Consider the following 17,832-nt stretch of genomic DNA (forward strand, 5'->3'; position numbering starts at 1 on the left):
CACACACACACACACACACACACACACACACACACACACACACACACGATCCTCAGATGAAACCAAAGAACAAAAATCCCAAACAAGAAAACCCCAAGCTAGAAGGAGGATGCTAGGGGTCACTAGGTTCCAAGGCCAGTCATAAGGTCTTGCCTGGATTACTGGAGGGTCTCCACTGAGGCTGCAGAAAGTCAAGGTCTCTGGGAAGGGCAGAAAGCAACCCATCACTTCTCAGCATGAAGCTGGTGGGCCGCAGAGCCCCAAGACTAATCTGCATCCTGTCTCTGGTTCTGAGGCCCAAGGGAGGGTGAAAATGTGTCCTGTGGGCAGAGACTGCGTCTGGTTCATTCACACCAGGTGCCCAGAGTGCCCTCATGGAGTGAACGCTCACAGAATACTTGCAATGTGTAAATGAATGAGGGTGGGGTGTTGCATAGCAGGAAAACAGAAAGGATCGGCCATCAGTGCCCACAGAGGTTACCAGCTTGGGAGATGGTGCCAGACACTGCCCAGTGCCACCACCTGACAGTGTCTCCAACAGTCCTCACGTCCTGTCATGCCCTTGCTCAAGAACCTGCAGTGGCTCCCACTGCCTCTGAGAAAGTTTGGATTTCTTAATGTGGCATTCAAGGCCTGCCTCCTTGCCTCTCTCCCTGCCTCCATCCGTTCATCCATCCTGCCCCTCTACCTATCCATCTGTCCATCTGCCTGCCCATCCATCCATCCATCCATCCCTCTATCCCTCCACCCATCCACCCACATATACTCCTTCCTCCCTCCCTCCCTCCTTTCCTCCACTCATCCATCCATCCACCCATCCATCCTTTCATCCAACATTTACTAAGTGGTTCCAAGGTTCTAGACAATGTGCTAGGTGCTGGGGTCAACCCAGCTCTTCAGTTCTATAATAAAATTATCTCACCAAATATTGATCTGCAAATCCTGTCTGCTCTACCTTCAGAACATACCCCAAATGTGATCACTTCTCACCAGTGTCACAGCCTCTACCCTGGGCCAAGGCACCGTCTTCACTCACTGTGCTCATTGGGGAGCCTCCTCCCTAGTCTCCCTGCCTCTCACCCCCATCAACCCACCCCCGTCTGCTCTCCACAAACAAATCCAGTCCTTTTCTGTTCAGAACACTCCTGCGGTTCCTGTCACTCTCCAAGGCAAAGCCAAAGTCCCTGCAGTGGCCCTACATGATCTGTACCCCCCACCCTGTTACCTCTCTGACCTCATCCCCTCCGCTCCCCCTCGCTCGCTCCCTTCCACCTCACTGTCTTCCTCGCTGTCCCTTGAGCCTACTGAGCACGCACCCACCTCAGGGCCTTTGCACTGGCTGCTCCCTCTTCCCCAGACAGCCACAGGGCTCCCTCAAGTCTCTGCCCAAATGCCACCTTCTCAGGGAGGTCTTCCCTGGCCCCATACTTGAAACAACCCTCTTCATCTTCCTTCCTCTGCCTTATTTTTCTCCATCCATGAACCACTCCCTGACATGCCACCGGCTTGCATCTTTGTTTACTGTCTATCTCCACCCCTTCGAATGCAAACCACGAGGCAGTGAACGGGTCTGCTGTGCCGAGTGTGGCATCCTCAGTGCCTGGCACACAGTGGGCCCTGCACTGACGTTTGTGGCCTGAAGGAATGCCCTCCACCTTTAGGTATGGGTAGTCCTTTCCATTTTACGAAGGACTTTCCCATTCCTTTCGTCAGTGTTCTGTCATATCTGATGATTATGTCTGTTTGTAATCATCCCTCTGGGCTCTCATTAAATAGATTCGTAGGCTTTCCCTGACCTGCTTCTCCTCTCACCATCTCCATCCCTTTTTAAATGGCCCCAGTGTCAGCTGGGGCTCTATGTGGCCTCCCCCTGGCTGCCCTCTTAAGTCCCAAAGCCTTGTCAGCTCACGCTACCCCCTCCCCCCAGAACCTGCCCCTTAATTACCCAGATGCCTGTCCAGCCTCCACCTCACGGGCCTCCAGCCTCCAGCCTCGTCTCTCCAACCCATTATCCTCACTAGGGCCACAGGATCTTCCGAACGGGCCAATCTGGCCACATCACTGCTCAGCTTAAAACCGGCCAGCCCACTGCCCTTGGCTTGGCCCTGCCACCTCCCTGCTGAGTGCTCAACACGCCGGCCTGGAGCCTTCTGCTCTGGCTGCAGCTGCTGGCCTCCGCCTGTTTAGGCGGTGCCTTTGCCTGGGGCACCCTTCCCACCTCCTACCTTCCTTCCAGCTGGCTGGCTCTTATTTATCCTTCCATTCAGCCGCGTGACACCCTCCTGGGGCTGTTCCTTGACAGCTCCAACGACGGGAGGCCTCCTTTGGGCCCCGCATCCCTGTGGCTTCCCCTCGCTGGGCTGTTAGCACACGGATCTGCAATTACTGCTGTCCCTGCTAGACCAAGCACTCGGGGACCGTAAGGCTGCTGTCGTCACGGTTAAGCTGGGGGCTCTGGAGCCAGCCTGCTGGCTGGGTGCCCTTGGGCAGGTCACTGTATGTCGCAGAGCCTCATTCCCTCACCTGTAAAGTGGGCATAATAACTGCCACAGGGATGTTGTATGAAATAAATCCCAGAAAGCACTTGGAGCAGCATCTGTATATGCGTCAGTCACCGGCATTCAGGTGGAGAAACCGGCGCAGGGAAGGACCCGAAGGCCCTGGCGCATAGGTGCACCGGGCTGCTCCAGGCCTCCTGGTGCTGGACCTACCCTGGTGAGGGCTGGGCCAGGGTCCAGAGCATCACCTTGGCCTCTCTGTGGCCTTCCTCTAAGAAGTCTCTATTTGCTTCAGCTGCTTTTTAAAAACGTGTCTTATTTGCTTTGGGGGTGACAGAAGCGTCTTTTCAGGTTTGTGGTTAATGCCCTTCGTTTTCTTTCTTCTGACCCTTGTGCCTGTTTTCTGACTTTGCCTCCTGCCCTTGTTTGCATGTGGCTTTTTTTAGCCGACCTTTTGCATCCAACCTTTTTATTTGAGCTCAGACTCCCTGCCCCTCCTCTGGGTCTCAGGGCTACATGGGAGAAGCGGGGAAGAACCAGCCCCGGGTGCACACTTGGTGCCAGTCTGTGCTGGGCACTGCACATGTGCAGTGCTGGGGGCACAGAGAGGGCACACCACAGCTGGTAAATGGCAGAGCTAGCAGCTCCCAAGCCCTTGTCACCTGCACTAGCCTCTGTGTGTCTGAAAGGCTGCCGAGCCACCAGGTTGGCCACAGTACCCTAAGGACGTAACAAAGCCACGGGTGTGAACAAAAGGATTTCGAAGAAAGGAAACAAAATCCCTCCGAACATATATGTTCCAGGAAGTGGAAATACAAGCAAGGGAGGGAAACAGCAAACTGTCAGATTTCGTCAAACTGAGTCGCACCACGATCCTACGGACCACTAAGAAAGGGAAGCCAATTCCGATAAACTATGACATGATTCAGGTTTGTTTTATTTCTTTTTCAGATTATACTGTACACTTGAAACCAACGGAATATTGTAAATCAACTATACTTAAAAAAACAAACAAACTATAATGTGTTGTCAGCTGCAATATTTATCCCTCTCTCAGGGCTGTGAAAGTGTGGGAAAACGTGCATCCCAGAATTGAGGAAACACGGTGTCAACAGTGGTTACATCAGGAAAAAGTGGGATGCGGGGAGAGGACAATTCGTTGTTTGGTTATAAACCCTTCTGTATCATTCTGTCTGTTTCAGTAAACATGCCGTTAGTTTTTAATTCAAATGACTGCAGTTTGTACAAAGGAAATAGGTTTTCCAAGCAGTCGTTGCCTGGTTTCTTTTCTAGCCGCCTCATGGGTTGGGGACGTAGTAACTGGCAGCTCCTGGTGCCTGCTGGGGGAGCTGTGGAGGGGGGGCAGTGAGCATCAGGCACGCACAAGCTTTCCAGAGCTTGTCCTGGGTGAGGCTCGTCAGCAAAAATGTCCTCTTATTGAGGCCTGGCCCCCAAACTCCTGACTAAGGGCTCTCCAAGTCTGAGAGTACTCGGCGGAGCCACAAACAATGCAACAAAGCCCAGTCCCTCAGAGCATGGGGTAGCCGAGGGCTCCTCCTCCTGCACCTTCCTCCACTGCATCCGCATGGTCACTGCTACCTGGTGTTGAACCATTTAAAGACCCGGCTGTCTGTTTACTGCCCTCTCTCCAGCTAGAACGTAAACAGGAGGAGAGTGTGGATTGCATTTGTCTTGTTTAGGGCTGCACCCCTCACCCACTCTCTCCCTCTCTGGTCCCTCCCTACGAGGCCTACTAGAGGCAGGTAGGGTGAGCATGGGGTTCCCAGGCAACCCCCAGAATCATTTCTCTTCATCTTGTATATACAGGGTCAAGTGTGATGTTGAGGAAGGACACTGCTTTGCCCTTCACAGCCTCCCAAAACAGAAACCCTCCCCCGATCTAGGCCCTTGAATACAACAGTGAATGGGACTGTCCTCCAGGAGCTGGTTGTCTAGAGGGTAGACAGACAACAAATAAGACAATAAATACTGAAACCAATGTCAATTGTGATAAATGCTTTTGAAAAACAACTGCTGTGACAGGGAAAATTCTTTTACATAGATCAGGGAGGACCTCAATGGTGACCTATGAGAAGGAACCTATAATATAAAGCGAAGGGGGAAAAACAGTCTAGATGGGGAAACAGCATGTGCAAAGGCCCGGAGGCAGGAAAGAGGCTGATGAGTTTGAGGAATGGAAAGAACACCAGTAAGCTACAGGAGACGAGTGAGGAGAGAGGGGTGTGGTGAGGGGCCTACGGGCCATGGAAGGAGTCTGGGTTTTATCCTGTGCAGAGTGGGGAGGACTGCAGGGTTTTAAGCAGAAAGCACCACAATCTGATTTACATGGTTAAAAGGATCCATCTGGCCACTTAGGGAGAACAGATGATTTGGGGGGAGCAAGAGAGGATATGGGGGACCAGTGAGGAAGGTCATCCTTTCACTTATTCCACATGTGTTTATTCAACAATGTTCTAATGAAATCTCTGACAAACACAAAGATGAAAACAAAGACTCCTCAGCTGAGGCCCGACTCCAGAGGTCCAGGGCCTGCCACCGGGAACTTACAATAAAGGGAGAGGCAGGAAGTCTCCCTGCAGAAGGAGGCATTTAAGTGGGGTTGAAGGATGGCTAAAGGGTGTTCATGGATGGGCACAGCCTGGGGAAAGGCTCAGAGGTGGGGAAAGGGTCAGTGTGAACAGGAGCTGTACTCCAATTTGTATTGAATGACTAACGTCCTGACAAACGTAGTGGATGAAATAACTGATGAGGGAGAAGTAGTATGAAGGTGAAGCTGGAAGAAGGTGCTGGAAGGGTAGGTGGGGTATCAATCATGGGCGCACCGAATGGGGGCCAAGGAACCTGAGCTCTATCTGCTTGGCAACAGGAACACTGAAGGCCTTGCCCAGAGAGTGGCTGGCCAGATGGACATTCTGAGAAGGGCCCCCTGCACTGGTGGCCATACGGGGCCGTGGAGGAGGCTGGGGCAAGACCCAGGGAGAGAGGGTGAAGGGTGGGGCCTGGCTACCCTGCCCATTCTGATTCTATGATGAATAATAAACAGCTGATACTTCATAGAGCTTCTATGTGTCAGGCACTGTTCTAAGCACCTCACACCGATTGACTCATTTAATCAGCGCAAGAACACTATAAAGTTGCTACTGTGATTTACTCCCATTTTGCAGGTAAGGCGACTGAGGCTCAGAGAGGTTAAGTCACTTGCTCAAGGTCACAAAGCATGGAAAGATTATGGCTGGGAATCGAGCCCAGGTTCTCAGACTCCAGAGTCCACTCTTAACCACTGACCTTGGCTGTCTCCTCTACCTAGGATCCCACAATCCTATATTCTGGCAGAGAAAACCCTCTCTCGACAGTGCCCCTGGCTGCCTTCTGAGGCTTCAAGAATACGTCAACAAGCCCCTCAAAGCATGTGGACTGACCAGATCCCACTCACGGCTCTGTTGCTGACCTGTGAGACCAGGGTGAGTCCCTGGACGTCTCTGAGGGACCTGTGTCCGGTCTGCAAAGGGAGGATGAGAACGCCTTCTTTGCAGGATGGGTACGAGAACCACGTGTTGCTAGCCAGGGCGATAACCACATGAGTTAGCTAGGAGGCACTGGGCAGGGGACGCACAGAGCCTTTGACTCACGCCTCACCTCATCTCCACAACAGCTACAGTCATTTCTCCCATTTTAGAGGTGAAAAACATGAGTCTCAGAGAGGAACAACTCACCCAGGGGGGCACAGCTTGTCAGTGGCAAAGCTGGGGTTTGAACTACAGTTTGCTCAACAGTGTCTAGTAGGCGCTTAAGAAATGTAGTCACCCCTCTTGCCCAAATGTGGACCCAGTGTGGCTCCGACCCCACCAGGGTTACCGAGTGTCTTTAGGGGGCAAGAATGAAGAGCAGGACATGCTCGATTCCTGGGGTCCAGGCCTATTGTTGCCGAGGTGTCCGCCTTCAGGGTCTCCTGAATGTCCCCTGTGCCCGTGGGCAGCTGTGTTGGGCAAACGGGCCGGGTGTGAATGGCCCTGTTCCTGGCTGGATGTCTGGCCTGAGGCCTCGCCATCTCCCCTGGAGGGTTGGGGCAGCACATAACCTTTGGGGGTGGCAGCCGGTACCACGGACAGAGTCCTGGCCTTCTGGGCTCTCACTGGGCAACCTTGGGCGATTCCGGTCTGGGCCTCGGTCTCCCCTTGAGTCCAGCGCACACAGCAGGATGATGGGGGTGGGGGGTGGTCGGCTTCCCTCCAGCGGTGCCCTTCCCAGCCGGGAGAGCTGGCCTGAGCCACCGCACTTCCCCCAGCCTGGGTGTCCTCCTCTGTAAAGGGGTCCCGTCACGGCCATGAGGGGTGAGGGGACGCATGCGCAGACAGCGCTGCACACAGAAGCCCTTGGTCAGTGACAATCTTATCGTTAAACTGGTTACCGTGAAGGCTGCAGTGAGGCTGGGGGAGGCCACCAGGTGAAGGCTCACCGGTCACCGTTCAGCACCAGCGCCGCCTGCATTCACCTTTAGCTGCCGCAGTCCCACTGTCGAGGTGTGACTCTGGAGTTCAGAGATTCCCGGGAGAAGCTTTTGGAGGTCCCAGGCTGAGGGAAGCTGTTGGAATTCCCTCCCGCTGAGGACGTCTGTGCAGACTCAGGCCTCTGAGAGCCTGCACCCCAACGCCCAGCCACTCTTAATTCTATTACCACTGCCTGAGCATGGGGTGGCCACGGCCACCGACTCCTCCCTACACTGGCCCCATTTCAAAGATGAGGAAACTGAGGCCCAGTGAGCTCCAAAGACTGTGGCTGGAGAGGCCAAGCCTTGGGCACAGGAGTTGTTCATGGTCCAGCCCCCAACTGGGCATCTGCCATCGCCTACCACCTTCGACCGGGGGCTGCACATGGCCTGACACACGCTAAGTACTCAGCCAATATTGGTTTTATTGATTTCTATTCTCTTCCCTTTTCAAGATCCTCTGAGTCTGGAAACCCGAAATTGGCTGGGGGTGGGATGGGGAGAAGGGCCTCGTTTTAATCTGAAGTGAGTCATGTAAGTTGATAAATTTAGAAGTGGCCTAAAGAGCTCTTAATCTCCTGCCTTCAGATAGTTGCTAGGAAGAGGCTGGTTCTCAGCAACCTCTGCGTTGCAAATACACATGACCACAGGGCCACTGTCGGTGCCCCGCCCGGGTCCCCCTCACCGGCCTGCAGCACCCGTACCCCAGCTGCTGGGCTGTTATACCTTCTGCCTACCTCCTCCTCTTGAGGAATCGTCCTGGGATGAAAAGGAGCTCCTGCTGTCTCAGGCTTGCTCCCACGGACCCCAAGCCGAGATCCATTTTGATGCGCACACACAGCGGCAAGCTCTTTCCCTCCAACCCTGTTCCTTCCCCGTGACCTTGACTCTCAGCAATGCCTGGGAAATTTCAAATCTTACACATCTAAAGTCTCAGGGGGCCCAACTGGCTCCAAAGTCCTTGTTTCAAAGATGGGAAACCGGTGCCCAGGGAGGGACCATGACAAATCCAAGGTTACTTGGAGTGTTTGTCAAGGCCAAGCTGCACCCAGGTCTCTGCTCCCCCTCTCCCATCCCAATCCATCCTGTGGCCCTGGCGCTGCTTGGTGTCCGGACCAGCTCGGCAGCGGGGCTTTTGCTCCCTCCAGGAGGGAGTTTTGCTGTGTCAACTCTGCAGCAACCACCGAGAAGGCACTTGGAGGCCAGGAAGTGCTGGCAGGTAGACTTGCAGGGTGGTTGGCAGGCTCTGCTGACCTGGGGCACAGCCCAGCGCAGCCCCTTCACCTGTGCTGTGGTGAACAGGCAGAAACGTAAAGGAAGAAGCAAACCACTTCTGATGAGAACCCCAACCCAGCAGATACCGCATCTGGCTGCAGCTTCTTCTCGAAAGCCTTCCTCCCCTGGCAAGAACTCCCTTCTCCATAAGAATCACACAGTCCCAGACTGACACGGGCGAGGAGGCAACATCAGGCTGTTGCCTGGATGCTGGGGTGAGGTTCCAGCTCTGGGGAGGGCCAGCTGTGTGACCTTGGGCAAACCAACGTGCAGCTTGGGCCTCAGCTGCCCCATCTATAAAACGGGTGCAGTCTGTCTTCTTATTACTTTATTGAGCCCAGTGTCCATTTTAGCTCTATTTATGGAACTAGAAGAGACTCATTAAATAATAATTGCTTACACGTCTGTCACGCACTGCCTTAGGCACTTTAATTTTAATTCTCACAGCAATCGTATGAATTGGATACTTCTGTTACCTCCATTTTACAGATGGTGGGCACTAAGGCGCAGAGAAGTCAGGAAACTGGCACAAGGTCACATGGCAAGGAAGTGGTGGAGCAGGAGTGGGAACCCCAGAGTCTGTGCTTTAAACCCCTCCCTGCACTACCATCCTTGCTGTTTCCTTTGGAATGCCAGTGATTAGGCACCTACTGCATATGGGTACTCTGCTGGGCATGTGATATACACGAGCTTGCTAACTTCTCACAACAGCCCTGGGAGGCCAGGATTCTCATGCCCATTGTTTCAGAAGAGGAAATGAAAGCTCCTATGAGATGCACAGAGATGCCCAGGATCCCACTGTGAATGAGCTGGGGACGCAGGTGGGAGACGGGTTTGTTCCCATCAGCCTGGTGGCCCTAAGTCCTTTACAGGTTTTATCTTATTTACCATATTTCACTGAATCTCAGGTGCATCCACTATAAGAAGCATCGCTATTTTATGCATCGTTAAGAAAGAGAAAGGCATGGCTGGGTCTACTATGATGCGCCACCCGTTGTAACAGGCACCCTGATTCAGATATGTCAAAACGTGCATCTGGGAATCCATGCGATTCAGCTTTAATCACCACACCCTACAAAATAGGCACTGTTATTACTCCTATTTTACAGCTGAGGGAACTGAGGCTCAGAGATGAAAGACACACAGCTGGTCAGGGCTCGGGCCTCAGGTTTGAGGCTGGGTTGGCTGGCCCCAGACTTGGTCCTGAACCGCCATTTACATCACTGCTCAGTCAGACCACGTGGGACGTGCCCCCTGCCCCCAGCACATTAGGACGTGGAGAAGAATCAGTCAGCTGGAGCCCAGAGCCCCTTGTTTCCCAAACAGCTTCCCAAGGATCCTCCTCTCCGCCACGGCCTCGACAGAATGCGGTGACAGCTCAGCTCCCGAGCCACCCTGGAGCCGGCACTCAGCCCAGCGAGGCAGGGGTATCGGGCACCAGGCTGGAGTGGCTCCTCTGTACGAAACTCCCCAAGGCCCCTGCAGTGGAGACCCCAGGCATCCAGGCATGGATGGGTGGAGCTGCCCAGGCCAGTGTGGAGAAGGCCACCACTTCATAGACAACTTCCCTCGTGGTGGCCTGAGCGACCTGCTTCTTTCCTTGGAAGCTACATGGCTCTTGGACCCAAAACGGGGTCATCCATTCACAGCTTCCTCCCACAAGCTCTTGCAACCCCAAGCTCCACTACAGCACAACTTCTCTGGGTCTTTGAAGATCGAATCCACCCCACCCCTTTGACTAGGATTTGCCCCTTCTAAGGACATCTTTAAGGAAGTCCTCTGGGGGTCTTTCCCCAGAAGCAGGACAGAAATTCAACTTCTTTCAAATGTCTGACATGATTGGGGCTCCACCTGTGACAGTTTTCTGTCCATCATGTCACATACACTATCTTGTGAGACAGGTTTCTTTAACCGCACTTTACGTGTCAGGATGCCAAGCTCAGAGAGGCAAAGCTACTGACTCAAGGTCACACAGCAGTAAACGCTGGCATTAGGATTTCAATTCAAGTCTTTCTAATGGCACGAGAGGAGGCCACTTTAACATCGATCTCTGGGCAGGCCCTGAGCCAAGTGCTTCCTCTGCATTACTTCACCAAATTCTCACACAAGTAATAGTATGATAATAACACTATTATAACACAACACTATTATTACCCCCATCTTACACATGAGGAAATATCCCCTGGGCCTTCAACTAGAACATAACCCCAGGCAAGGGGTTATGTTCTACTTGAATCCCATTTGCCTCTCACAGCGTCAAAGAAGGTGGGTACTAATGTTACCCCCTCTAGTGGAGGAGTAAACTGAGGTTAAGACCCTAGTTCAACCACACACAGCTATTTCATGGTAGAGCCACTTATTAGGATGTGGCTTGGAATAAGCAATTACCCTCCCACACATTAAATTAAAAAAATTTGCCAAGTGCTTTTGTATACATTTTAGCTATCAGTGATGACTGTGATGATTAGCATTTTAGAACTTGCCAATTGCCCCACGAGGTGGTGTTGCTGTTCCCATTCTCCAGATGAGAACACTGAGGTTCACGGAGAATAAGTAGCAGATAAGGAGGGACTGTGGGCTCTCAACTCTCTGCCCCACACTGGTCTCCTGGGGCCAGCGGGGCTCACTCATGCCCCCGGGCTGCCCTGTCCATCCTCAGCTCTTCTCTCTGGGGCCCAGGAGCCCCGCAGGCCCTGGGTGAACACAAGGCTGGCTGGAGGTCGCACCCCATGGGTTCCTGGCTGCGGGCAGCCCCCATGCAGCTCCAAAAAGGTAGAAAGGAGAAAGCGCACCAGAGACCTGGGTTCAATCCCAGCTCTGCTCCCACTTGCCGTGTGACTCGGGCACCTCTTAATTCCCCAGGTCTTGGTTTCTTTGTCTGTAAAATGGATGACAGTGAGGAAACGCGGCACTGTGCAAAAGGACTTACTAGCAGTAAATAATAAATACAGTCGTCCCAAGACCCCCTGCAAATACCAAACTTCGAGGATGCTCAAGTCCCTTCCAGGGGGCCTTCCGCATCCGTGGGCTCCACATCTGCAGACATGAAGGCTGACTACAGTCATGACTGTAATGGGCTGAATAGTGTCTCCCCAAATTCACATCTACCCGGCACCTCAGAATGTGCCCGTATTTGGAAATAGGGTCTTTGTATATGTAATTAGTTAAAGATCTCAGTCATCCTGGATTTCAGGTGGGCCCTATATCCAACGACTGGTGTCCTGATACAAAGAGGAGACACACAGAGGGTGAAGCGAAGATGGACTCGAGATGGAGGGATGCAGCTACAAGCCAAGGAACGCCGCGGATTGCTGGCACCACCAGAAGCTGGGAGAGAGGCAGAGGGTGGATTCTCCCTCAGGGCCTCCAGAAGGAACTGGCCTCGCCAACATCTTGCATTCAGAAACCCAGCCTCCAGAACTGTGAGAAAATAAATTTCAGCTGTTTTAAGCCACTCAGCTTGTGGTCATTTGTTACGGTGACCACAGGAAACACACACAGCAGCTGTAACTATTGCAGTTGTTAATGCCTCTGACTTGCAGTGGCTCAGACCCTTTACCCTAAGGGCCTAAGGGCAGGAGAATCTGCTCCCACTGAGGACGTGAAGCAGGCAGGATCACTGTCCCTTCCTTCAAGGGGAGAGCATGGGACCAGGGCGCTGACACAATTTGCCCAAGGTCACCTGCCAGTGCCTGAGGTGGGCCTGGAAACCAGGTCACCTGACCCTCAGACCAAGGCCGTCTCCCCTACACCCAGGGGCCTCTGCAGCCTCAGGAACCCCAGCCTTGGCGTCCCTCCCCTTGGCCCCATTAGGCCCAGCCATCTCGCCCTGCATCTGACCCTGCAGAGGTTTCCTGGATTGTGCATGATGATTCCAACATCTGGAGACCAGGGTGAAGCCCTTAGCACATCACCTGGCACACGGCAGGTTCTCAAGAGATGTTGAAAGCGTCACCTATTTTGTATTGCTGTCATACTGCAGTCCTATGTAGTGGGCAACCTGGGAAACACAGCCCCATCTTACAGATCCAAAACCACGGCTCGAAGGGGCAAAGGGGCTGACACAAGGGCACTCTTTAGCAGCAGGGGTAGGTTTTAAGCTCACATCTTCTGATTCTCAATCTCGATGCCTTCCATTCACTCAGCCATAAATATGGGCCACACCCTGAGCCCAGCACTCTTCCACTTGCCCCTTACCACGGCCTGAGAAGTGGGTACCACTCTCATCCATTCTACAGATGGGTGAACTGAGGCTCCACCCAACCATGTGGAACACCAGGGCCTTGCCATCTCCATCTACTTCCAGCTCTTAATGAGGGGTAAAGCCAGGCATCCAGTTGTCTCCAGCCAGGGGGACATTCTCCCAAAATATTTTGTTTGAGGTTCCTACGGGGACGGAGAAATGAATTACTGCAGGTTCAATGTTCTGGCTTTGGAAAGTGCAGGGTGGGCTGGGGGGGCGCCCAGATTCCAGGCAGGACACCCACCCCTGCCTCCCACATTGCACTGTGTGCTCCAGGCAGGGTTGGGGGAGGGACCTGCCCACCTCCTACAGCATGTGTGTGCACGTGGCACCCAGATCCTGCACCTCAGACACCTCCACTGCAGCCCTTTGGGAGCTAAGGGAGGCTGAGAGGAGTCATAGTCTGTACCTCAGGCTCCCCCATGGCCCCAACCTTGACCATGCAACTACTATGTGACAGCTGTTTCTTAATTTTAATTTTAATTAAGCAGCTCTGCCCTAAATCTATCCCCCTTCTAGAGAAGGGCAGAATGAGGTTTACATGTCCCCCACTGTCAGATGGCTGGGGAGAGGCACCACCAGGACTCAAGGCCACGGTCCAGTGACTCTTTTTGGAGCCCTCATCGCAGCCACACTGGATTTGAAGGTTGCCCTGCTCCCAGAAGGGCCTGATTTAACTGTGCAGGCTGAAGCCAGGGGCTGGGGGTGGGACGGGGGACTGGAGGGCTGGAGACCCGAGTTTCAGTCTCCCTCCGGCACCAACTTGCCAGGCACCCTCAGTTTCCCCAGATGTGGCAGTGGCAGGGGAACAGCATGATGCCCAGGTCACCCCCAGCTCCAAGAGCCTGTCAGCTCCCCGAGCTCATTCTCATGCACCTCGGCTCCCCCAAGGCACAGAGCCATAGAGATGAGAACCCTGGGGCTCCCGTGAAAAGGCAGCCCCCAGGACCTCCTGACTTACTGGGAGACCCAGAAATCTGCCCCCACCAGGTGATCCCTTAAGTGCAGTCGTGCTTGAGGCTCACTGACCTAGAAGTTCCCATCCTTGCTCCCCCTCGTGACCTTGGCCGATCGCAGCACCAAGGTGCTCTGCTGCCCTGGCTCCCAGCCCTGACGCCAGTCACAGCTCCATGCACAGTCCTCTACAGGAGTCCAGGGCCCCGGCCACTGTGGGCTAAGGCAGGGCAGGGACAGGTCTACCCTGGTCACACACGAGAACATTGAGGAGCAGAGAGACAAAGCGACTTGCCCAAGGTCACACAGCTGGCCAGGAGCAGAGCCTGGGTCTGGCGTAAGCATCCTTTTAACTTGGACTCAAACATCTGGGGGAAACCAGGGGCCCAAACAGGCCTTTGCTGCTGCATGCCTGGGACCTGAGACGGGCTAGCAAGACTCCCCACTCTCCCTAGAATACAGTATGACCTTGGACAAGTCCCTTCCCCTGGCTGGGCCTCAGTTTCCCTCTTCTCATTGGGTCTGGGCCATGGAACTTTAGAGCGCACAGTCTGCTTGGCTTTCTAGGTGCTGTCAATTCCATGGAGTCATGGGATGGCAGAACTGTCCGGCTGCCTAGGACAAGGCCACGTCTGCCTGTGGAGGGCTCCACCTTCACCCACAGGAGACCCTCTGGCCCCTTTCTTGGAGCCCCAACCCCAAATCCTAAGTTCTTGGCCTACTGGTGCTCAGGAAGTTGGCACCCCAAATTGGAGCTGGCCTCACACAGGAGGGGAAAGGAGGAGAGGGTCCAGGAGGGCAGGCAGGGAGCCTGACGGCCTGGCTTCCATCCCATCTCTGACACGTTCCAGCTGTGTGACCTTGGGTAAGTGTCTTCACTTCTCTGCGCAGCTTCCTCATCTGTGGCGTGAGAATAACAAGGCTGTGAGAGGCCCCACTGAAGTGACGCAAGCAGAGTCATTAGCTCAGCGAATGCTAGAGGGCTCATTATTATCTACCCCTGTCCCTTGACCCGCACCTGTGCTGGGCAGGGAGAAGTGGGGTGGGGGTAGTGGGAAAACGGCGGGAAGGGACCAGCCACGGGCAGCTTTTCTGACCTTCGGTTTGAAGAGGACTTTGGAGGCTGCTGGAGGCATCCCAGGCCCCAGCTTTCTGAGACCCCACAGCCATGTGCCGGTTTTCTGGTGCCAGAGAAGGGGGTGGTGGGGCTAGTCCAGGCTCCTGGTGGTCTGGAGCTGCCTCTAGACCAGTAGCTGGTCTACCCTGGTGGGCAGTAGCCCCCGCCCCCTCCTCTGTTTCCTTTCCAACTCCGGGCAGCCCTCTCTGCAGAACATCAATAACCCAAGATGGCCTTGCTAAGCCCAATCATGGCTTCCTGGGAATGAAGCCTGGCCCTCCCCTTAGGCCTGTGTGGGAGCAGGTGTCCCTCTGTCCCCACAGGCAGTTCCTGAGACGCAAGCCTCTCCCCAGCGCCTAGAGAGGCACCTTCGCTCCCATGGAGGATGCCTAGCTGCTGAGGGGCGGGTGTGCACACATAGCACCTGCAGAGGTGCTGCATCTGTGTGCCTGGGCTGTCTTTGTACCTGTGCAACCTACATTCACCTGTGGGCACATTCCAGCAGGCTGTGTGCCTGCCAATGCCCAGACAGGCATGCAGATGGCACTCAGGACACCACATGTGTGTGCCTGTCACTTTCACAGGGGCCAGCCCTCACATGGACACATGCCACATTTGCGGCTGCTGCAGGGCATTGCGGTGTGCAGGCCGATTCACCCATGGGCAGCCTACTGCATTCCTGTGTTGGTGCTACATGCATGTGCGGGCATGCTGCATTCACAGGTATGAGTGTGTGTGTGTGTGTGTGTGTGTGTATGCTGCATTTGTGTACATGCTGTATTTTGCAGGTGAGCAGTGGTATTCAGGAATGTGAGCTGTATTCACATGTGCCGGGTGTATCTGAGGGCATGGGCACGCCGTATGTGTGTGTGTGATTTGAACAAATACGATGCACTACGCTGTGTACTATATTTGCACATGTGCACCTGTGCAAATCTGTGGGTGTATATATGCCTTGATGAGAATGGGACTGGGGGTACAAAGGTGGCTAAATAATATGGGCCATCAACCTCTTTCCTGGACCCTGCCAGCAGGGTTCCCCCAGAGCTGCAGCCCCCTCCCTGCCACTGCTCCTTCAACGAAGTTAACAGGCGGAGGCCCCCAAGGCCTGTGCTCCAAGCCCCCTCGTATTGCACACGTCAAAGCAGAATTTCTCCGGAGGGCGCCTGCCTCTCCTGGAAATGCCCCAAACATCAGCTCTGCCTCCTCCCAGTGATTTGGAGAGCAATGCAGGCGAGGAAAGGAGCCCGTTCTGTGCCAGGCAAGGGGGGCTCAGGGTCACACGAAGACCCTCTGCTGGTCCAGCCTGCTGCTCACTTACCCTTCTGAAGGTCGAGCCAGGCTGGGTCTCCGGGTGGAGGCCCCCAGATCCCCGGGGCTCTTGCCTGACTGGGGCAGGCCAGTCACAGAGACCCCTCGCCACGTGACCTGGGTGAGCAGAGGACAGCCGTGGTGTGGAATGGCCACTTGGCTAGAAAGAGTGGCTGCCCATAGCAGCCCACCCTTGGGGAGTGCAGAGGCCCCCTGCTGGATTTCCCAATCTTGACCCTGCCAGGGAGCAGGGAGGAGCCCCAGGTGCCTAGGGCTCAGCCAGAGGCCACCGAAGCTGGCAGAGGAACAGGGCTTTGGGGAGAAAGTGCCAACTCCACCACCCAGCATGACCGCTACAAAATGGCCCGGCCATCCCGCTCCTGCCCCTCTCCTGGCCATCTCAGGGACCGGGGGACTTGTCCATGCCACCACACACCCTGGCTGGCCTGACCCGGTGGTCCGGGGCACACAGCAGTCCACCCCACCAAGGGGACCATCCACAGGGGCATCCCTCTGCCTCTTTCCTGGGACTCTGGCCGCAGTGGGCAGGGGGCACCCTCTGGTCCTCTGTTTCCCTGGGACGCAGCTCAGAGGGAAAAGAACCTTGCCCCACACTGTCGGCTGGCCGGCCCTTGCGTAACATCCATTAGGGGCATTTGCTGTCCAGAGGCTGCCGGAATCTGCCTGAGATCCCGGGTATCCGCCTGTCCGAGGCCCCCCTGCCCGTGTCCCCAGCGCCCCAGCCCTCCCCCCAACACACGGACCCTCACACTAGTGCCTCCCTCAGCGGCGGCTCCCAATGCAGCCTCAGCTGCTGTCAGATAAACAAGCCCGGCTCCCCCCCCCCGCCCCCCCCCACCCCCCGCTGCCGCCGCCACCACCATCAGCACTGAAGAAAACCAAATGAAATGAAACAAAATAAAATGGGTGAGGGAGGAAGGGGAGAGCGGAGTGGGGCGCTTTTTATTTTTTATTTCTCATGCTGGGGGATGCCGGTACTTACTTGGCTATGAAAATCGCCACAAATCCGGCACGGTTTCCAGGCGGGCAGCCCCGTAATCTCGGTGCGGCAGCTGGTGCCGCGGCTGAGCCCAGCCAGTGTGCCCGGGTCCCTCTGCAGACTGTACCATCCTGCCCGAGGGGGGGGGGGGGGGGGGGGGAGGCGCCGGCGCTGGCTTCTAGGAGAGCATCTCGCCCGGCAAAATGCAGTCTCCGGGGAGGCAGAGGCCGCTGCGCTGCTGGAGGCTGGGGGAGGGGGCAGGAGGACGAGGGAGGGATGCGGGGAGGCCTCATTCTGGTGGGGGGACTGGGGGAGGAGAGTGGGGGGCGTGGGGGCGTGGACCGAACCACCACGGTGTTGTTTGCGGTTTTAATTCTTCCCGTGGGATCATGAGGAACTGAAGCTGGCGGAGTCCCAGGAATACGCCCGCTCCCCCGAAGTAGGAGGGAATGTCAAGGGCATGGTGAGGGTAGGCTTGGGGCTGCGCTGGAGGGGAGGGGGTCCTTCGAGTAGTGGAGGGAGGGGTCAGTGAAACAGAGCAGAGGATTTTGCTCAAATGGCCCTAAGTCTTCCTTTACTTTCTGGGGGACCCATTCGGCTGGGCAGGGGCTCTGGTGCCCCCTCTTTTTGATCAGGACACCCCCAGACCTAGGGGGCAAAGGTCACATGAGGAGCAGTGGACTCAACACAGTCTAAACACAACTGTGGTTGCAGGACCGACGGAGCAGAGCCTGCAGCGAACTCCCTGCTGCTGTGGAAGCACAACCCCTGAACCTCTGCAGCCCCAGGGCTGGACTGCGTGTAGCCCCACCTGCCTGGGGGCTGCAGGTCTGCAGAGGACCCCCTCAAGAGGCCATTTCTCTACTCACGGGTGCCCACGGCATATGCCTCGCGCATCTACAGAATTTGCAGGGACATCTGTGGTGA

The 17,832-nt window shown here is 55.2% G+C and overlaps 1 protein-coding gene across 2 annotated transcripts in view; it reads right to left on the reverse strand.

The window, feature by feature from the left end:
• The window catches only part of ATP2B2 (ATPase plasma membrane Ca2+ transporting 2), a 194,675-nt gene that overhangs the window by 147,017 nt on the left and 29,826 nt on the right, over positions 1-17,832 (reverse strand). Inside the window, exon 1 of one of the 2 annotated variants that reach the window (XM_029242568.1) lies at positions 16,909-16,996. The exons of the other annotated variant lie outside the window; for it this stretch is intronic. The gene's annotated coding sequence lies outside the window, so the exon portion shown is untranslated. Of the gene's footprint in view, positions 1-16,908; positions 16,997-17,832 lie in introns of those variants that run through there. 2 annotated transcript variants of the gene reach the window in all.

This window comes from Monodon monoceros, unplaced genomic scaffold (assembly GCF_005190385.1).
Source record: "Monodon monoceros isolate NGI ecotype Baffin Bay Population unplaced genomic scaffold, NGI_Narwhal_1 Super_Scaffold_3, whole genome shotgun sequence".
NCBI classification, from domain to species: domain Eukaryota; kingdom Metazoa; phylum Chordata; class Mammalia; order Artiodactyla; family Monodontidae; genus Monodon; species Monodon monoceros.